General features: G+C 49.7%; 1 protein-coding gene across 2 annotated transcripts in view; it reads left to right on the forward strand.

Annotated features, from left to right (window-relative positions):
• TNRC6B (trinucleotide repeat containing adaptor 6B) overlaps nt 1-18797 on the forward strand; it is a 216385-nt gene that overhangs the window by 60590 nt on the left and 136998 nt on the right. The gene's annotated exons all lie outside the window — the stretch shown is intronic.

The raw sequence follows: 18797 nt of genomic DNA on the forward strand, positions 1-18797 counted from the left end.
ACCACCCCAACGCCTGCTGCTACAGTGCCGGGCACCCCTACACCACCCCAACGCCTGCTGCTACAGTGCCGGGCACCCCTACACCACCCCAACGCCTGCTGCTACAGTGCCGGGCACCCCTACACCGCCCCAACGCCTGCTGCTACAGTGCCGGGCACCCCTACACCGCCCCAACGCCTGCTGCTACAGTGCCAGGCACCCCTACACTGCCCAAGCACTACCCCAACACCTGATGCTACAGTGCCGGGCACCTCTACGCTCCCCCAACACCTGCTGCTACAGTGCCAGGCACCCTTACTGTACCCCAACACCTGCTGGTACAGTGATGGGCACCCCTACACTACCCCGACGCCTGCTGGTACAGTGCCGGGCATCCCTACACTCCCCGACGCCTGCTGCTACAGTGCCAGACACCTCTACGCTCCCCCGACGCCTGCTGCTACAGTGCTGGACACCCCTACACTACCCCAACACCTGCTGCTACAGTGCCAGCTACCCCTACACTCACCTGACGCCTGCTGCTACAGTGTCGGGCACCCCTACACTACCCCAACACCTGCTGTTACAGTGCCTGACACCTCTACGCTCCCCGATGCCTCCTGCCACAGTGCCAGGCACCCCTACACTATCCCGACGCCTGCTGCTACAGTGCCAGGCACCCCTACACTGCCCCAGCACTACCCCAACACCTGATGCTACAGTGCTGGACACCTCTACGCTCCCCGATGCCTGCTGCTACAGTGCTGGGAACCCTACACTACCCCTGCTGCTGCTATAGTGCTGGGCACCCCTACACTACCCCGACGCCTGCTGCTACAGTGCCGGGCACCCCTACACTACCCCAACGCCTGCTGCTACAATGCCGGGCACCCCTACACCACCCCAACACCTGCTGCTTCAGTGCCGGACACCTCTACGCTCCCCGACGCCTGCTGCTACAGTGGCGGGAACCCTACACTACCCCTACTGCTGCTACAGTGCCGGGCACCCCTACACTACCCCAACGCCTGCTGCTACAATGCCGGGCACCCCTACACCACCCTAACACCTGCTGCTTCAGTGCCGGACACCTCTACGCTCCCCGACGCCTGCTGCTACAGTGGCGGGAACCCTACACTACCCCTACTGCTACAGTGCCGGGCACCCCTACACTACCCCAACGCCTGCTGCTACAATGCCGGGCACCCCTACACCACCCCAACACCTGCTGCTTCAGTGCCGGACGCCTCTACGCTCCCCGACGCCTGCTGCTACAGTGGCGGGAACCCTACACTACCCCTACTGCTGCTACAGTGCCGGGCAACCCTACACTACCCTGACGCCTGCTGCTACAGTGCCGGGAACCCCTACACTACCCCAACACCTGCTGCTACAGTGCCGGGCAGTCCTACACTACCCCGACGCCTGCTTCTACAGTGCCGGGCACCCCTATGTTCCCCAACGCCTGCCGCTACAGTGTCGGGTACCCCTACACTACCCCAACGGCTGCTGCTACAGTGCTGGGCACCCCTACACTCCCCCAACGCCTGCTGCTACAGTGCTGGGCACCCCTACACTCCCCGACGCCTGCTGCTACAGTGCTGGGCATCCTACACTCCCCCAACCCCTGCTGCTGCAGTGCCGGGCACCCCTACACTACCCCGACGCCTGCTGCTACAGTGCCAGAAACCCCTACACTACCCCGACGCCTTCTGCTACCGTGGCGAGAACCCTACACTACCCCTACTGCTGCTACAGTGCCGGGCAACCCTACACTACCCCGACGCCTGCTTCTACAGTGCCGAGCACCCCTACGCTCCCCAACGCCTGCCGCTACAGTGCCGTGTACCCCTACACTACCCCAACGGCTGCTGCTACAGTGCCGGGCACCCCTACACTACCCCGACGCCTGCTGGTATAGTGCCAGGAACGCCTACCCTACCCCAACGCCTGCTGCTACTGTGCCAGCTACCCCTACACTACACAAACGCTTGCTGCTACAGTGCCAGGCACCCCTACACTACCCCAACGCCTGCTGCTACAGTGCCGGGCACTCCTACACTACCCTGACGCCTGCCGCTACAGTGCCGGGTACCCCTACACTACCCCAACACCTGCTGCTACAGTGGCGGACACCTCTACGCTCCCCGACGCCTGCTGCTACAGTGGCGGGAACCCTACACTACCCCTACTGCTGCTACAGTGCCAGGCACCCCATACACTACCCCAACGCCTGCTGCTACAGTGCCAGGCACCCCTATACTACCCCAACGCCTGCTGCTACAGTGCCAGGCACCCCTACACTACCCCGACGCCTGCTGCTACAGTGCTGGGCACCCCTACACTACCCCGACGCCTGCTGCTACAGTGCCGGGCACCCTACACTACCCCTGCTGCTGCTACAGTGCTGGGCACCTCTACGCTCCCTGACGCCTGCTGGTACAGTGCCGGGCATCCCTACACTACCCCGACGCCTGCTGCTATAGCGCCGGGCACCCCTACACTACCCCGACGCCTGCTGCTACAGTGCCGGGAACCCCTACACTACACCGACGCCTGCTGCTACAGTGCCGGGAACCCTACACTACCCCTGCTGCTGCTACAGTGCTGGGCACCTCTACGCTCCCTGACGCCTGCTGGTACAGTGCTTGGCACCCCTACACTACCCCGACGCCTGCTGCTACAGTGCTGGGCATCCTACACTCCCCCAACCCCTGCTGCTACAGTGCCGAGCACCCCTACGCTCCCCAACGCCTGCCGCTACAGTGCCGAGCACCCCTACGCTCCCCAACGCCTGCCGCTACAGTGCCGGGAACCCCTACACTACACCGACGCCTGCTGCTACAGTGCCGGGAACCCTACACTACCCCTGCTGCTGCTACAGTGCTGGGCACCTCTACGCTCCCTGACGCCTGCTGGTACAGTGCCGGGCACCCCTACACTACCCCGACGCCTGCTGGTATAGTGCCAGGAACGCCTACCCTACCCCAACGCCTGCTGCTACAGTGCCAGCTACCCCTACACTACACAAACGCTTGCTGCTACAGTGCCAGGCACCCCTACACTACCCCAACGCCTGCTGCTACAGTGCCGGGCACTCCTACACTACCCTGACGCCTGCCGCTACAGTGCCGGGTACCCCTACACTACCCCAACACCTGCTGCTACAGTGGCGGACACCTCTACGCTCCCCGACGCCTGCTGCTACAGTGGCGGGAACCCTACACTACCCTTACTGCTGCTACAGTGCCAGGCACCCCATACACTACCCCAACGCCTGCTGCTACAGTGCCAGGCACCCCTATACTACCCCAACGCCTGCTGCTACAGTGCCAGGCACCCCTATACTACCACAACGCCTGCTGCTACAGTGCCAGGCACCCCTACACTACCCCGACGCCTGCTGCTACAGTGCTGGGCACCCCTACACTACCCCGACGCCTGCTGCTACAGTGCCGGGCACCCTACACTACCCCTGCTGCTGCTACAGTGCTGGGCACCTCTACGCTCCCTGACGCCTGCTGGTACAGTGCCGGGCATCCCTACACTACCCCGACGCCTGCTGCTATAGCGCCGGGCACCCCTACACTACCCCGACGCCTGCTGCTACAGTGCCGGGAACCCCTACACTACCCCGACGCCTGCTGCTACAGTGCCGGGAACCCCTACACTACCCCGACGCCTGCTGCTACAGTGCCGGGAACCCCTACACTACCCCGACGCCTGCTGCTACAGTGCCGGGAACCCCTACACTACACCGACGCCTGCTGCTACAGTGCCGGGAACCCTACACTACCCCTGCTGCTGCTACAATGCTGGGCACCTCTACGCTCCCTGACGCCTGCTGGTACAGTGCTTGGCACCCCTACACTACCCCGACGCCTGCTGCTACAGTGCCGGGAACCCCTACACTACCCCGACACCTGCTGCTACAGTGCCGGGAACCCCTACACTACCCCAACGCCTGCTGCTACAGTGCTGGGCACCCCTACACTACCCCGATGCCTGCTGCCACAGTGCCGGGCACCTCTACGCTCCCCCTGCTGCTGCTACAGTGCTGGGCACCCCTACACTATCCCAACGCCTGTGGCTACAGTGCCGGGCACCCCTACACTACCCCAATGCCTGCTGCTACAGTTCTGGGCACCCCTACACTATACCTGCTGCTGCTACAGTGCTGGGCAGCCCATCTATCTCCCCCCTCCCCTGCTACAGTATTGTTTTTTATCTCATTGAAGCAAAGTAGTACTCAAACTGCCTCATGAGCCGAGATGTGTTGTAATATTGACTGGACACGGCAGGCAGGTAAATGATCAATATCAGGGAGATATCAATACTACTGATATTGTATACCATTGTAAAATCATCCAAAGAAAAAAAACCCAGGGAAATATAGTTCACCCCATTTAATATGGTGTATCTGGCGTCCCTGTCCTGACCTGCACCTTGTGGTTCATTTACGCTGTACGCGTTTCTGAATCCAGAAATCCATTATGACAGCCCATGTTGGGATTAATGCTTGCGTGCCAGTTTCCTACCGCCTGACATCGCCCAGGAGTTACCTGCGACTGTTCTCCTTGGTTAAGTATATCAAGCCTGAGTACCCCCTGGAACCATTAGAAGTACCCCCTGGGGTACGCGTACCACATGTTGAGAACCTAGATACTAGAACACCCTACACATAACATGTCCATTTCACCAGAGTCCTTCAGCTCTGGTATCCTTGAAGGGCCCATTCACACTCAAAAGCGCAAAACAGTAGCGCTTAGTACTACCGTTTTGCGCAAGTGATTTTACCACGATTAGCGCAGTAAAATCGCTGTACACTTCTGCAGTGATCGCGATCAGAGCTTATTCAAGCACTGTACCATGATCACTCGAGAATAGCGGCAAAAATGCTGCAGGTAACGCATTTTGCGATTTCCGTTAATCGTGAAAAGCCCACCATAGACCGCAATCGCGGCAGTGAGATCACTGCTATTAGGTTACTATTGCGTTATCGCTTTGGCTATTAGTGGGAGTCGCCCACTAACCGTCCTATTGAGAACGGGCCCTGGTGAATGTGAGAACGCGCATTCATTCAAAAATTGCACTGAAAATCGCTATGCGGTAAATATTGCGTTTTATGGTGCAAACCGTGGTGCTACAGAAAATGTCAGAGCTATAAAAATGCATCATGATAATAGTGGAAACTAAGAAATTACAGAATTTAACTTTATTTTTTAATTTTTTTAAACATTGTAATTGCGTTACATTTTTTATTTTATATTGTCACCTTAGATTTTGTCATTTTATCTGCTTTCTATACATAAATTTTCTATTGTCAGTCTGTACAAGTGGAGCTTGGTAAAGTCAATGCAGAAATCCCTAGCAAACAGCTGAACACAACAGTGGTAAAAAGCCGGTCTCTGTCTCTTTAAGTCTGGCCAGCCCCTCCTCCTCCTCTGCTGGCCCTCCTGATTGACAAGTCTAGCCCTGGTCACATGACCTGCCTCTATTTGAAGGTCACAAAAAAAGCAGCTTCCTTCAGAGAGAGGGAGAGAGAAGCTAGAGGGAGGAGGAGAGAGAGAGATCAGAGAACGATCAATGCAAAATGGCTGCCAGTCCCTGGTTTATGCACACTTACCTTTAACGAAAAAGAAGCAAAAGCGCGTTTGGAATTTGTTGTTGTTGTTTTTGAATTTACGTCTATTTTTATTTCGTGTATTTTTCATTATTTTTTTGTACTGGATTTACCTTGTATGCCTCAAATCGCTGGATTATAGCACAGTTGCACTTTATAAGGTCAGTGCTGCTTTTAATTCTACATTTTGCTGCGTCTCTCTCTCTCTCGATGTTCTGTATTTCGTGCTTTGCTTTTCAGGCTGGGTTTTCACAAAGCTCGGAGAGAATCCCGTCTTGTAACCGTCCGCGGTGTATTTATGTCGGGTTTTCTGTCACCGTACACATTGTTTATACAGCAGATCCCCGTAGCTGTGTAGAAACCTCCCGGTAGCCTTGCTGCAGTCTAGATCTGCCTTCAATCCTGTATTTAAAAAACACACACACACAAAAACAAAAACTTTGTGGTATTTGCAAAAAAAAAAAAAATGTAATTTTATAATGTACACATTTTTATTTTTGTCTCGTCACTGTAAAAATATTTTTGTTTAATTATAACTTCATTCCTGTGCTACAGTATATATAGAAATATTGATAGCGCTCACCTTGCAGCTATTTTTGCATCAGCTATTTTTTTATTTTTATCATTTATATGTATATTTTATACAGCAATTTTTTTTTATTTTTTTTGCTGCCGAGAATTAAGCGTCTTCTCGGTTTCAGACAGGTCCTCGCCTGCCACACAAACAAAAGCATTCTGTTATTTTTATTTTTTTATTTTTCCCCCCTTCCATTCCAAAAATGAAAATTGCACCAGTGAAATCTTGCTGAAAATATCAACGGATTTGCATTTTGAAAGCCACGGAAGGCCTAACAGGAGGGGAGAGGGAAGGAAGGAGGGGGGGAGGAGGGAGCGAGCTTGAATACAGTGGGGGTTGGGTGCTTTTCTCTCCCCCCTCTTGAATGCGTACAAGGCTACTGTATATATGCAAGCTGCAGTCATCTGCAATGTTTTTGATCTGCATCTACTCCGGTTTTTATTTTTAAAAGCCTGGATGGGTGTGTTTGTGCTCAGAGCTTGGCAAAGGTGCTAATTATTGTTTGAGAGCAAAGTGTCACATAGGATTACATTTCTCCTCTCTGTGTGTGTACTTTAACCCTTCGCTTTCTGACAGGGATCTCCTTACTGCATTTTCTTTTCCCGTAGATGTACAATTACGTAAATCCGTTGCTGCGGTATTTATCTCTGAGAGCGATTAGCGATGTGAACGGTTTTCTTATTTTTTTGTATGTATTTATATGGTACTGAGACGACATTTTCTGTAGGGCTAGGGAGAGTAGGCCACGGGATATGTCGTGTCCCTCAGAGGAGCTCACAGCCTAATCCCTGCCACGGGCTTAAAGGGAACCTGAGGTGACAGGGATATATGAAGGCTGCCATGTTTATTTCCTTTTAAACAATACCAGTTGTCTGGCTGTCCTGTTTCTCTAATACTTTTAGCTATAGCCCCTGAACAAGCATGCAGCAGATCAGGTACTCCGACTCAGCTGACTCTGGTTTTGCTGGATTAGCCATATGCTTGTTCCAGGGTTTTGACTCGGACGCTAATGAGGGCTGCCAGGCAACTGGCATTGTTTACAAGGAAATATGGCAGCCTCCGTATCCCTTGCACCTCGGGTTCCCTTTAAGGCAATACAGACTTGGAACCTTGGTGTGGACTGGTGTTTCTGTTGTATGTCAATTCTTCATTACCAATTACCGGTAATAAAGCATCCTGATAAACTGGTATTATTATGTACCTCGTTGAAGGCCCTGCCAATTGCAGCACTGACTGGCAGACATTCAACGTGTTTGTAAGGGGAAAAAAAAACACTGGGAACTATCATCTTGTATAACCATTGCTGGAAGTGTTACAGACCTTTCAGCTGATTATAGATGATACAACTGAATCTATGATGTACCACTTGCATTTAGTTAATGGGCCTGTTGACTTGAATATACATTTAACTCCCTATTATTATTATTTTGTATTTACTGTATATAGCGCCGAAATTTTCCACAGAGCTGTACAAAGTATATTTTCTTGTCACTAACTGTCCCTTGCAGGAGCTCACAATCTAATCCTACCATAGTCATAGTCTAATGTCCTACCATATTATTATGTATTTATATAGCACTGACATCTTCTACAGCACATTACAAAGTACATAGTCATGTCACCGACTGTCCTCAGAGGAGCTCACAATCTAATCCTACCATAGTCATAGTCTAATGTCCTACCATATTAGCGCTGCGTAATATGTTGGCGCTTTATAAATACAATAAATAATAATATTATAATTATGTATTTATATAGCACTGACATCTCCTGCAGCACATTAGAGTATATAGTCATGTAACTTTCCTCAGAGGAGCTCACAATCTAATCCTACCATAGTCATAGTGTATTGACCTACCATATTATTATTATGTATTTATATAGCACTGACATCTCCTGCAGCACATTCCAGAGTACATAGCCATGTCACTGACTGTCCTCAGAGGAGCTCACAATCGAATTCTACCATAGTCATATGTCTATGTATCGTGTAGTGTATGTATTGTAGACTAGGGGCAATTTAGGGGGAAGCCAATTAACTTTTTTGTATGTTTTTGTGTTATGGGCAGAAACTAGAGTGCCCGGAGGAAACCCACACAGACACGGGGAGAACATATAAACTTTATCATCGTGTCTCCATGGCAAAAGGTTGTCACATGTCTGGCAGCCATCATGTAATATGCTGCCCCGTCCCGACGATATGTCATGTGACGCCCTGTTGCCATGGAGGCGTGATGATGGACGGGCGATCAGGTGAGTTTTAAGTCTCCCCCGTTACCACCCACTTGCTACTTTGCAGAGAGGGGAAGTGGGGAGGTCCGGCCACCTGTCAGCAGGCCGGAGTAACAGCACAAGTGAGCCTAATCCAGTTCGCCGGCCGTAGTTTGCCCAGCGCTGGGCTAGAACCAATTTTTTCCTAGGGGGTATTTTGGATGGAACCATGTGAACATGTATAGAACATACAAACTCAATACAGATAGTGTCACGGTGGGGTTAATTTACAAAATATCTTGTGAATTATCTCTATTACTTTTCACATAATATATCAATTGACTTTTTAGCACCTTTGAAGCCAAAATATTACTTATAAAAGTTGGGGAAGGGAGGGAAGGTTGGGGAAGTGGGGAAGGGAGGGAAGGTTACTTGCCTCAGTAGTTGGAAGGTAAGCCTTGTAAAGTCCTCAGTTCCAGCGACGAGCCCCTTTTCATCTTCTGGGCCCTCTCCCGCTTGTGAACACGCTCACCTTGACTGGACTTTCGCGAGTAAGATCAGCGCATGCCTAGTAGAACGAAACCAGTTGTGTGCAGCTTTTTACAGCACTTCATTCCACCGGGAATGTGCGAACCATGTCCATGGCTAAGAGCGAGGCCACAAGAGACCTATTCAACAAAGCTGTAGCTAGAAAGACCCTGCACTGGCATGGTGGGCTGTAGGAGGATCCAGGAAGCTCTTGGCCCATCCAGACACTTCCCACCACTGTGAATAGGGAGATGAGGCACTGTTCCTGCTATTGGTTTCCTTTAATCCCAGGTCACATAGAGGTATGCAGTGGGGGTGACAGCCCGACAGCTGTTTCGCCACCTATAGCCTCTGAGGAAGCCTATATTATGCGAAACCGCTGTCACCCCCACTGCATATCCCCATGTCTGTGTGAACCGTGATTAAAAGCAACCAGTAGCCGGAACAGAAAAGTCTTGTCTTCGGAGTACAAGTCTGGATTGATAGCCATCCTTCCCCAGCTGCATCTTGTGCCGGTCTTTTTCTCTCCTCTTTTGACTTCCCACTACCGATGCAAGTATCTAAATTTTTTTTACAATTTACTTCCAGTTTCCTTTAAAGCAAACCCGAAGTCAGAAATTCACTTTAGTATTCATACATGCCTATATAGAGGAAAAGCCCTGGATACCATACCGCCTTCACGGTCCTCTGTCCGTCCCGTCGTTCCTGTGCTGCTCCTGGCTGAATTTACTTGTCCTTCTAGGTTTCCGGCATTCATCAGGCAGCCTACGGAACCACTTGTATTCCCGAGTCGTTCCAAAGAGAAATGTATCAGTACTGCGCATGTACATGCCCCGGCTCACACGTGCGCAGCATGGATGCGCTGGTCTTCAGAATTACTCAGGACGTGAGTACCGGTAGTTCCAAAGCCTGCCCTAGGAGTGCCAAAGACCTAGGAGGAGGAGTAACTTCAACCGAAGGCAGGAAGGACAGCATAGACCGGGAATGCTCTATACCAGGGGTGTCAAACTCAAATACAAAGGGGGCCAAATTTGTACACTGGGGCCTAGTCACGGGCCAACCTCAATGTCTACTAGCCACCTTCCTCCCTTATAAAGTTCTCTGGTGTCTAGTGGTCCTACCTTCCTTATACAGTTCCCTGGTGTCTAGAGGCTCCCACCTTCCCCTTTACAGTTCCCTAGGGTTTAGTGCAGGGGTGCCCATTAGGTAGATCGCGAAGGACTCCTTGGTAGATCCCGACCGCACTATATTTTCCATTCTGTATGTACAAGTGTGCCCCTAAAATTGTACATAGGTAGATCATTTTGACTTGCTAATTTTTCGAAGTAGCTCACAAGCCAAAAAAGTGTGGGCACCTCTGGTTTAGTGCTTTCCCCCTACCTCCCCCATATGGGTTCCCTGGTGGTCTAGAGTGGGGCAAACATAATGCAAAGTGGGTAAACCACTTGAGGGCCAAATTTAATGGCTCTGAGGCCCAGATTTGGCCCACGGGCTGGAGTTTGACATGTATGCTCTATACTATCCAGAGCCTTCCCTCTACCCTCAGGTGTGTATGAAGCCTGAAGTCTGTTTCCTGACTTCAGGGTCCTTTTGACATACTTCTTGGTCGCAGGTCGCTTAAAAGGTTTTATATAGATAAAATGAGAATTCATGAAATACTGTAATTGTGACTCTACTTCGATAATACTTGAATTTAGTAAATTTACGAGCGGCACTTGGGCTCTCTAAAAGCGGCATTATTGCCACGACACGTCTGGCCGCTCGGTGGACTCCCCATTACCTGCGGGCAATCTTCAGTTTCCAGCTATATCCTGTATACCCCGGGGCGACGTATCTTGCGGTTTACTATTGCTTGTGCACATTGCACTATACACTTGGTTGGCACTTTACTTACGAAACACTGCCATTGTAAACCTACATCATATACAGTGTTCTCCCCAGGCTCTTTTAGGCGGGTGCTCCACCCAGCTTGTTTTGGTGAGCACCCGGCTGTCATCTGCTCACCTCCTCCTCTGTTGTAAGCAGAGTTGTGCAGAAAAGTGCCAGCCTTCCATTGTCTCCTCTCACCCCACCCGGGTATTTTTCTATGCCACCCGGTTACTTTTTCATGCCACCCAGCTGGAAAAAAAATTCTGTGGAAAAAACTGATATGTTTGGTACTGCAGATACCGGTACTCTGAAACCCGGGTTACCTAGTCAGAGCAGGGTCAGATCAGGAACTGCATGACTAGGTATATAGTTCAAATCTCGGCTCTTCCTGTTCCGTAAGCCAGCACCTCTTCAGTAGGAGACCTTGGACAAGATTGACACTGCTACTGCCTATATAGCGCGTTCTAGTGGCTGCAGCTCTGGTGCTTTGAGTCCGCCAGGAGAAAAGTGTGATATAAATGTTTGTCTTATCTATTATTAACGGATATACACTATTGAATTGTGTCCTCTTATTATTGCTCCTTGCATTATATATCATTATGCAGGCAGGTGGTTACTAACAGGGCTGTGGAGTCGGGGTTGGAGGCGGAGTCGAGGAGTCGGAGTCGGGGCAATTTTGGGCACCCGGAGTCTGAGTTGGAGTCGGAGTCGTTTATTTCATAAATTGAGGGGTCGGGAGTCTGAGTCGGATGATTTTTGTACAAAATCCACAGCCCTGTTAAGTATTAGACTAAGGAGTCAGTCTGAGCCATTTTGGGTAGTCAGTCGGAGTCATGGTTTCAGAAACTGAGGAGTCGGAGTTGGAGTCGGAAGATTGTTGTACCGACTCCACAGCCCTGGTTACTAATATGCTTTTTAAAGTGTACCAGAGATGAATAATACTTACCGTTTTATACATACGTGGGGGTTCCTCCAGCCCCATCTGCATGGATCGCTCACAAGCCACCGTCCTCCGCTGCCTGCAGCTGTGCTATCTGGTCCAGTTGCAGCCAGTCTGCGCAAGAGGAAGTGCGCTCTTTACATGTATCACCAGTGATCACCGGAGAGATACGTAGAGTGCGCACTTCTCTGGCGCAGACTGGCCTACGACTGGAGTAAGTTACAGGACCAGATACCGCAGCGGAGGACGGCGGCGTGGGAGTGATCCGTGCAGTTGGGGCTGGAGGAAGACCCAGGTATGTATAAAACTAATTACTTTACAGTGTTCTCCCCAGAATTTTTTTCTAGCCGGGTGGCATGAAATAGTAGCCGGGTGGCATGAAAAAGTAGCCGGGTGGGGCGAGTTGAAAATGCAGGGCAACTGTGCTTACAGCATAGGAGGAGGTGAGGAGGTGAGCCGATGACAGCCGGGTGGTCACCAAATCTATCCGGGTGGAGCACCCGGCTAAAAGAGCCTGGGGAGAACACTGACTTTAGGTGTTTTTATATTGATGTATACTGTATTATGAATCTTTGGCTATGACAAAGTTTTGTGACTGTTTCTGGATACTCAGTGATGCTATTTTGTTTTTGACCCCTTTTTGGGGCACTGAATTGAACTCATTCTCTGTACACCTTGGCTGCAGTGTGGACAGGGGGTTGCTGGTGGTGGGGACTGGTTTGGTTCGTGTGACGTAGGGCAGCTGTGAAGGTTGTGCTGAGTAGTAAGTACAGATTAAGAAGAAAAGGGCCTCATACCAGGTCCATTCCGGTTCCCAAGCTGCTCTGCACTGGTGTTCAGAGAGAGACCTGCTGAACAGATCTCATTAGGTTTGCCCGGAATGTACCTTCCAGTGTAATCTAGCTTGTCAAACACCCACAACAATCCGCTTCCAGGGCCGTCTGCTGCGGCTTTCTTTTTAAGGTTGATTTTTGTCCATAATTGTTCCGTGACGTGTGTTTTCATGACTTGTGTAAGCAGTTTGAACGCAGCAACGATGGAGCGATAATATAGCTAATTAACTGGCTTTTGTCGGGTGAACATGCAGAGTCCGGGGTAGAACGGGCTTGCCAATTTCACTCTGTGAAGAGAAAGTGGTGCCAGCATGGGTGAAGTTTATCAAGTACTGTAAATGTAGGATTTCTTTATGCTCGGTGAAGAGGGTTCTTGGAGTGCGTTCCGTTCACCTGCTGGGTGCTGAAAGGATGTGCTAAGCTCAGTGACTCGGTACACGCCAGTGCCAAAAACACGCCGTCGCAAAGAAAGGTGCCTATGGTGCGTAATGAGCTCCGGCACTTGGCGTCAATGGCGGGGCCAGTGTCTACAAGAACATTTTTTTAAAAATGCATTTATTTTTTTTAATTGGCGTAAGGCAAACCTGAAGTGAACTAAAAACTTATGATAAAATGAATTGTAAATGCAGCATGGGTAACGAATAGAACATTAGAAACAAAGACCAGTGTCTCAGAGTTTCATTTTCAGCTGTATAGCTTTCTGCATCATTCTGTCATAGTTGCAATTTTAAAACCACACTCTGTATTTTAAGCTTTAAAACAGAGCAGAACTAATGACCCTTTGAACTTCCCTGCAGTAAAACCTTATCTCAATCTCTCACTGTTTCTTGGCGGTTTATAGTGAACCAGAGACGAAGCACCCTCATGTATTTTACCATATCTATCAGTGGGAACATTAGAGAAAACACCTACCCTGCTCTGTTTCATCCTTCACTGCTCAGCCTGCTTGTTATCAGCCCTGAGAAAATCCCCGACTGAGCATTCAGTCTGGCTTTGCTCAGGAATCATTATAGCGGAGTCATTATAGCAGAGCCAGAAGGGGGCAAGGTTAGGCTTGAAAAGACATCAGAGAAGACACTCCGCTATAATGATCCCTGAGTAAAGCCAGACTGAATGCTTAGTCGGGAATTTTATCAGGGCTGATAACAAGCAGGCTGAGTAGTGAAGAATGAAACCGAGATCAGGTAGGTGTTTTCTCTAATGTTCCCACTGATATATACGGTAAAATACATGACAGTGTTTTTTCTTTGGTACACTTTAAGTGTGTCAGAAAACAGGACTGTATTGGACCCAGAATAACTCAGAAAAGCTCTTTTGGATAGATAAAAACTGATTTATTTTGTTTTAACTTCCTGTACTGGAAAACTGAGACTCTTATTTGCTATCAATGTACTATTTCTTAGCAGATTTACACATACAATCGATTATCTCCTACGTTTTATTCTTGCTTCAGGTTTGCTTTAAAACAAGACAAATAACATTTATATCGCGCTTTTCTCTTGGTGAACTCAAAGCGCCAGAGCTGCAGCCACTAGGGTGCGCTCTATAGGCAGTAGCAGTGTTAGGGAGACTTGCCTAAGGTCTCCTACTGAATAGGTGCTGGCTTACTGAACAGGCAGAGCCGAGATTCTAACCCAGGTCTCCTGTGTCAGAGGCAGAGCCCTTAGCCATTACACTATTCAGGCTTAGTTCCAGGGGTGTTTTCAGTGGTATTTCCCAGATTGTATGGTGAGAGAACAGAACCTCCGTTGAGTCTTTATTGCTTTCCTGTGTACCAATGTGGGACTATTTCCCCCACTACCTGTCCAGACAGGATGATGGGACATTTCTCCTAGATTGGCAGAGACTACAACAAACTGAAACATGTGGAGGAAAGAGTTAGGCCAGTTCACACGGTTGGCTGCTGGGGTCTGTGCACGATGTTTACCACCAGGGTCCACCACGTCCAACATTGAGATGAATGGCAGGGTTTATCTCGATTTGTTTGCTGTCCTCTGCAAGTGCTGTGTTTGATTGAATTTTCTGAGACAGTGCAGGTAGCTTTTGGCGTCGACTGCAATCACGGTTCAGTGTCTTGCTAGAGGCTCAAAATGTGACGAGGAATCTTCAGAAAACGATGCTCTGTAGCAGAAATGTGTTCTACATCGGCAAATCGAGTAGCTGGAAGCCCTGCAGCTTCATACACACGAGGACTGTGTCCTAGCAAGTTTAAGGAAGTCTGTTGCCTGACAAGGATCGGGACTTGTTCCTTCAGGCAACAGTCTCTAGCGCACCGCACTGCCATTGGTGTGTCAGAGTGGGCGTGGAGAGTGGGAAGACTAATGTCCTCAGCTAGCACTTGTCCACTCGATCTGCCAGGCAGATTGCTCGCTGAAGGGCATTGCGGGTTGCTGATTTGCAGTACACACTCTATATTCTCACCCCTGCAGAGTTTCATCTCTCATGTGTACATAGATCACCAGCTAGTTTGCATGTTTGATTTTGTTTGTGTAGGTTTCCTGTTAATCCCAGTTTCCTCCCCTCTCATAATAGTAGGTTTATTTTCTTCTGTAAATTGTCCATAGATGATAGTAGGGACATTAAACTATGGTGTGTTAAGGAAATTGTAGTACAGCAGTGGTGGGGACATTAGGCTGTGACCACGGTCGGGGCATTAGGCTGTGACCACGGTCGGGGCATTAGGCTGTGACCACGGTCGGGGCATTAGGCTGTGACCACGGTCGGGGCATTAGGCTGTGACCACGGTCGGGGCATTAGGCTGTGACCACGGTCGGGGCATTAGGCTGTGACCACGGTCGGGGCATTAGGCTGTGACCACGGTCGGGGCATTAGGCTGTGACCACGGTCGGGGCATTAGGCTGTGACCACGGCCGGGGCATTAGGCTGTGACCACGGCCGGGGCATTAGGCTGTGACCACGGCCGGGGCATTAGGCTGTGACCACGGCCGGGGCATTAGGCTGTGACCACGGCCGGCGCATTAGGCTGTGACCACGGCCGGCGCATTAGGCTGGGACCATGGACATGTCATAGGCACATTAGGCTATAACCATGGTGGGGGCATTAGGCTATGGCCATGGTGGGGACTTGTGAGCTCCACTGAAGAACAGTGATAGGAGTTATTCAGTGTATCCTGTAAAAAAGCACTGTGCAACATGTCCGCACAACATACATACAAAATAATTTGCAGTTCCCAGGACTAGTGATTTGCAGGTTAAAGACAAAAAGTTCCAGAAACAGGAAGTGAGGTTCATAACAAAATTCGCTCTACACTCCCAACAACTTACTAACCATTTCTACTTGGCAGGAAATCAGATGTGCGTAACCTACTATTGCATAAGGATAACACATTTCTATAGGCGGTAGAACCTGTAAGGTACCACATGCTGCCCCTGTGTCTTTAGCAGGGATGAGCCTTCCACCTATTAGCTCTGATTTTATCGTTATTTGGGTTTTCGTTTTCATTCAGGGCTATAAATGGAGTGTTGTTGTATTGGTCATATAATTGTATTTCTGCTTTTTAGGAAATAGTCTTGCCAGAGACTTGATATTGTCAGACATCTAAGACTTACGGTGGTTTGAGAACCACAACTCTCGCCCATGTCAACATACTAAATGTTCTGCTGTACAAACCACAGAGGGGAGGCGGAGAGAGCTTTCAGCACCTCGCGTTACCTCCTCCTCCTCATTCCAGCTCTGTAATATCGCAGAAGCACATTTCCAGACCTGATGATTGACAGCGTTCAGTTCAGCTGTAATTCATGACTCAATTTTTATCATCCCCCCCCCTTGTTTTTGCCCTTCTTCGTGTTATTTTCGGTAGCACAGAGCAAGGATCAAAACCGCTTTCAGGGGCAGGGCTGTGGAGTCGGTACAAATATCCTCTGACTCCCAACTCCTCAGTTAAAGTGGACCTGAACTCGGAACTCCTCTCTGCACTAAAAGATACACAACATCATAATAACGATTAAACAAAAAACATTTCTTTGTTACAGCTGATACAAATTCTAAAATAAATCAGCAGTGTGTCTACTTCCTGATTCATGTTGTTTACAGCCTGAGCTTTCAAATGAGCTCATCTGCCATAGGCAATCTTGTGACACGGGGGATATAAGGGAAGACGCCGAGAGCCCAGTAGAGTGTAGTATGTACTGTAAATTGGGTATGGAAGGTAAGTATAGGTAGGTTATACTCACAGACAAGGGTTACCGTCTAGGCAAACACTATGAAGGCAGGTGGGGAGATTAGACCTGTCCCCACACAGGATTAAGAAGTCGCTCTCTGTAGATCGGGGGAAAAGGAAGAATTCCCCTCCACCAGGGGTGGAAACAACTGCAAAAGTAGTACAGAGGCGCCAACAGGGTAAAAACAATATTTCTTTAAAATGGACAAAATGAAGTAGTTAGCGGTGGACTTGCCCCTCCAAAACAGACACAAAAAATGTAAGCAAAAATCAGGTTATTTACATACTCAAAACTAGGTGCAACAAGTTTCGCGGGTATATCACACTTCCTCAGGCAATACATAGGAGCATATCCCCAATGCGCTGAGGCGCCAGGCTACGTACCCGACCGCATTGGTGATATGCTCCTATTTATTGCCTGAGGGAATTACACAGGCTAAAGGCTTTAACCTCCCTGGCGGTAAGCCCGAACTGAGTTCGGGCTATGCCGCCGGGAGGCACCGCTCAGGCCCCGCTGGGCCGATTTGCATAATTTTTTTTTTGTTACACGCAGCTAGCACTTTGCTAGCTGCGTGTAACCTCCGATCGCCGCCGATCCGCCGCTATACGCGTCGCCGCAGCCGCCCCCCCCCCCCAGACCCCGTGCGCTGCCTGGCCAATCAGTGCCAGGCAGCGCCGTGGGGTGGATCGGATTCCCCTTTGACGTCACGACGTCGATGACGTCATCCCGCCCCGTCGCCATGGCGACGGGGGAAGCCCTCCAAGAGATCCCGTTCTTTGAACGGGATCTCTTGATCTCTGATCGCCGAAGGCGATCGGAGGGGCTGGGGGGATGCCGCTCGGCAGCGGCTATCATGTAGCGAGACATTGTCTCGCTACATGAAAAAGAAAAAAAAAAATTAAAAAAAAAACGTATTTGCTGCCCCCTGGCGGATTTTAATAAACCGCCAGGGAGGTTAAATACAGTCATGCAGGGTACATTTCTGTTATGTTTTCCTTGTGTCCAGTGCAAGAGTTCAGGTCCACTTTAATGAAACTTCCAACTACAGGTACCCAAAATTGCTCTGTCTCAACTCCAACTCCTTCTGCTGGGAATACACCATGAGATTTTATGGCAGATAGATGCGGAGCAGTGCTTTTCAGCGCTGTTAGATTTGGGCGCACCCGGCGCCTCCATAGACTACAATAGAAATCGCTCCTATTGCAGCGCTCGGTGAGTAACGTCGTTGCTTAAAAACACAATAATTCGGCCTCCAGTAATCGCTGGAAGCCGAATTATTTCATTCCCCCACTATCCATGGCGGCCTGGAGGGGGAATAGTAATTACCACGGCCCGGACTTGTGCAGAAGCAGGATCAGCCATATACCTCTGTATCCCAAGTCTACCGGCGCCGATTTCAAATGTACTCGATAGATGGTTCGATAGATAATTTCCAACATGTCCGATCTATGAGAAATCGAAAAACGTTCAGTAAATGTGCTGAAGAATCTCATCGTGTATTCCCAGCATAAGTGTAATACCAACTAGGGCTGTGAAGTTGGTACGAAAATCATTCGACTCCTCAGTTATCTGAAACCACTGACTCCAGGTACCCAAAACATTTTCAGACTCCACAGCCCTCGATACGGTGAACCGCTATGTATTCTGCTCAAATAAAAACCGGTCCGAATATTTCAGACTTTAGAAACCTCCTTCTCCCCTCCCCCCCCCCCCCCCCTCCTTCTTCCCAAAATCTGAACCTTCTCCAGCAAATCTGCCTTCTTGCTGTGTGGCCAGAGAATTTGCGGTTTATTGTGTCTCAGTTCTTCTAGAGAACTTTAATATCCTGAAGTATTGACGGGTTTGATCTTCCGCACTTCAGAAATCTGTGGTTTTCTTTAGCTCCACAACTCGAAGGCTTCCAATCTCCAGAGCACGGTGTGCTGTGTGGTCCAGTTGTTGCAGCCATGTTACTGCTGGAAGGACCATAGCGCCGACCTTACAAGCATAGTGCCAATGGAAATTGTGAAGTAATCACCCGTCCTTTCCGGGGAAAGAAATGCTGCATTTTTTTAC

The sequence above is a fragment of the Hyperolius riggenbachi genome, chromosome 9 (assembly GCF_040937935.1).
Source record: "Hyperolius riggenbachi isolate aHypRig1 chromosome 9, aHypRig1.pri, whole genome shotgun sequence".
Lineage (NCBI taxonomy): Eukaryota > Metazoa > Chordata > Amphibia > Anura > Hyperoliidae > Hyperolius > Hyperolius riggenbachi.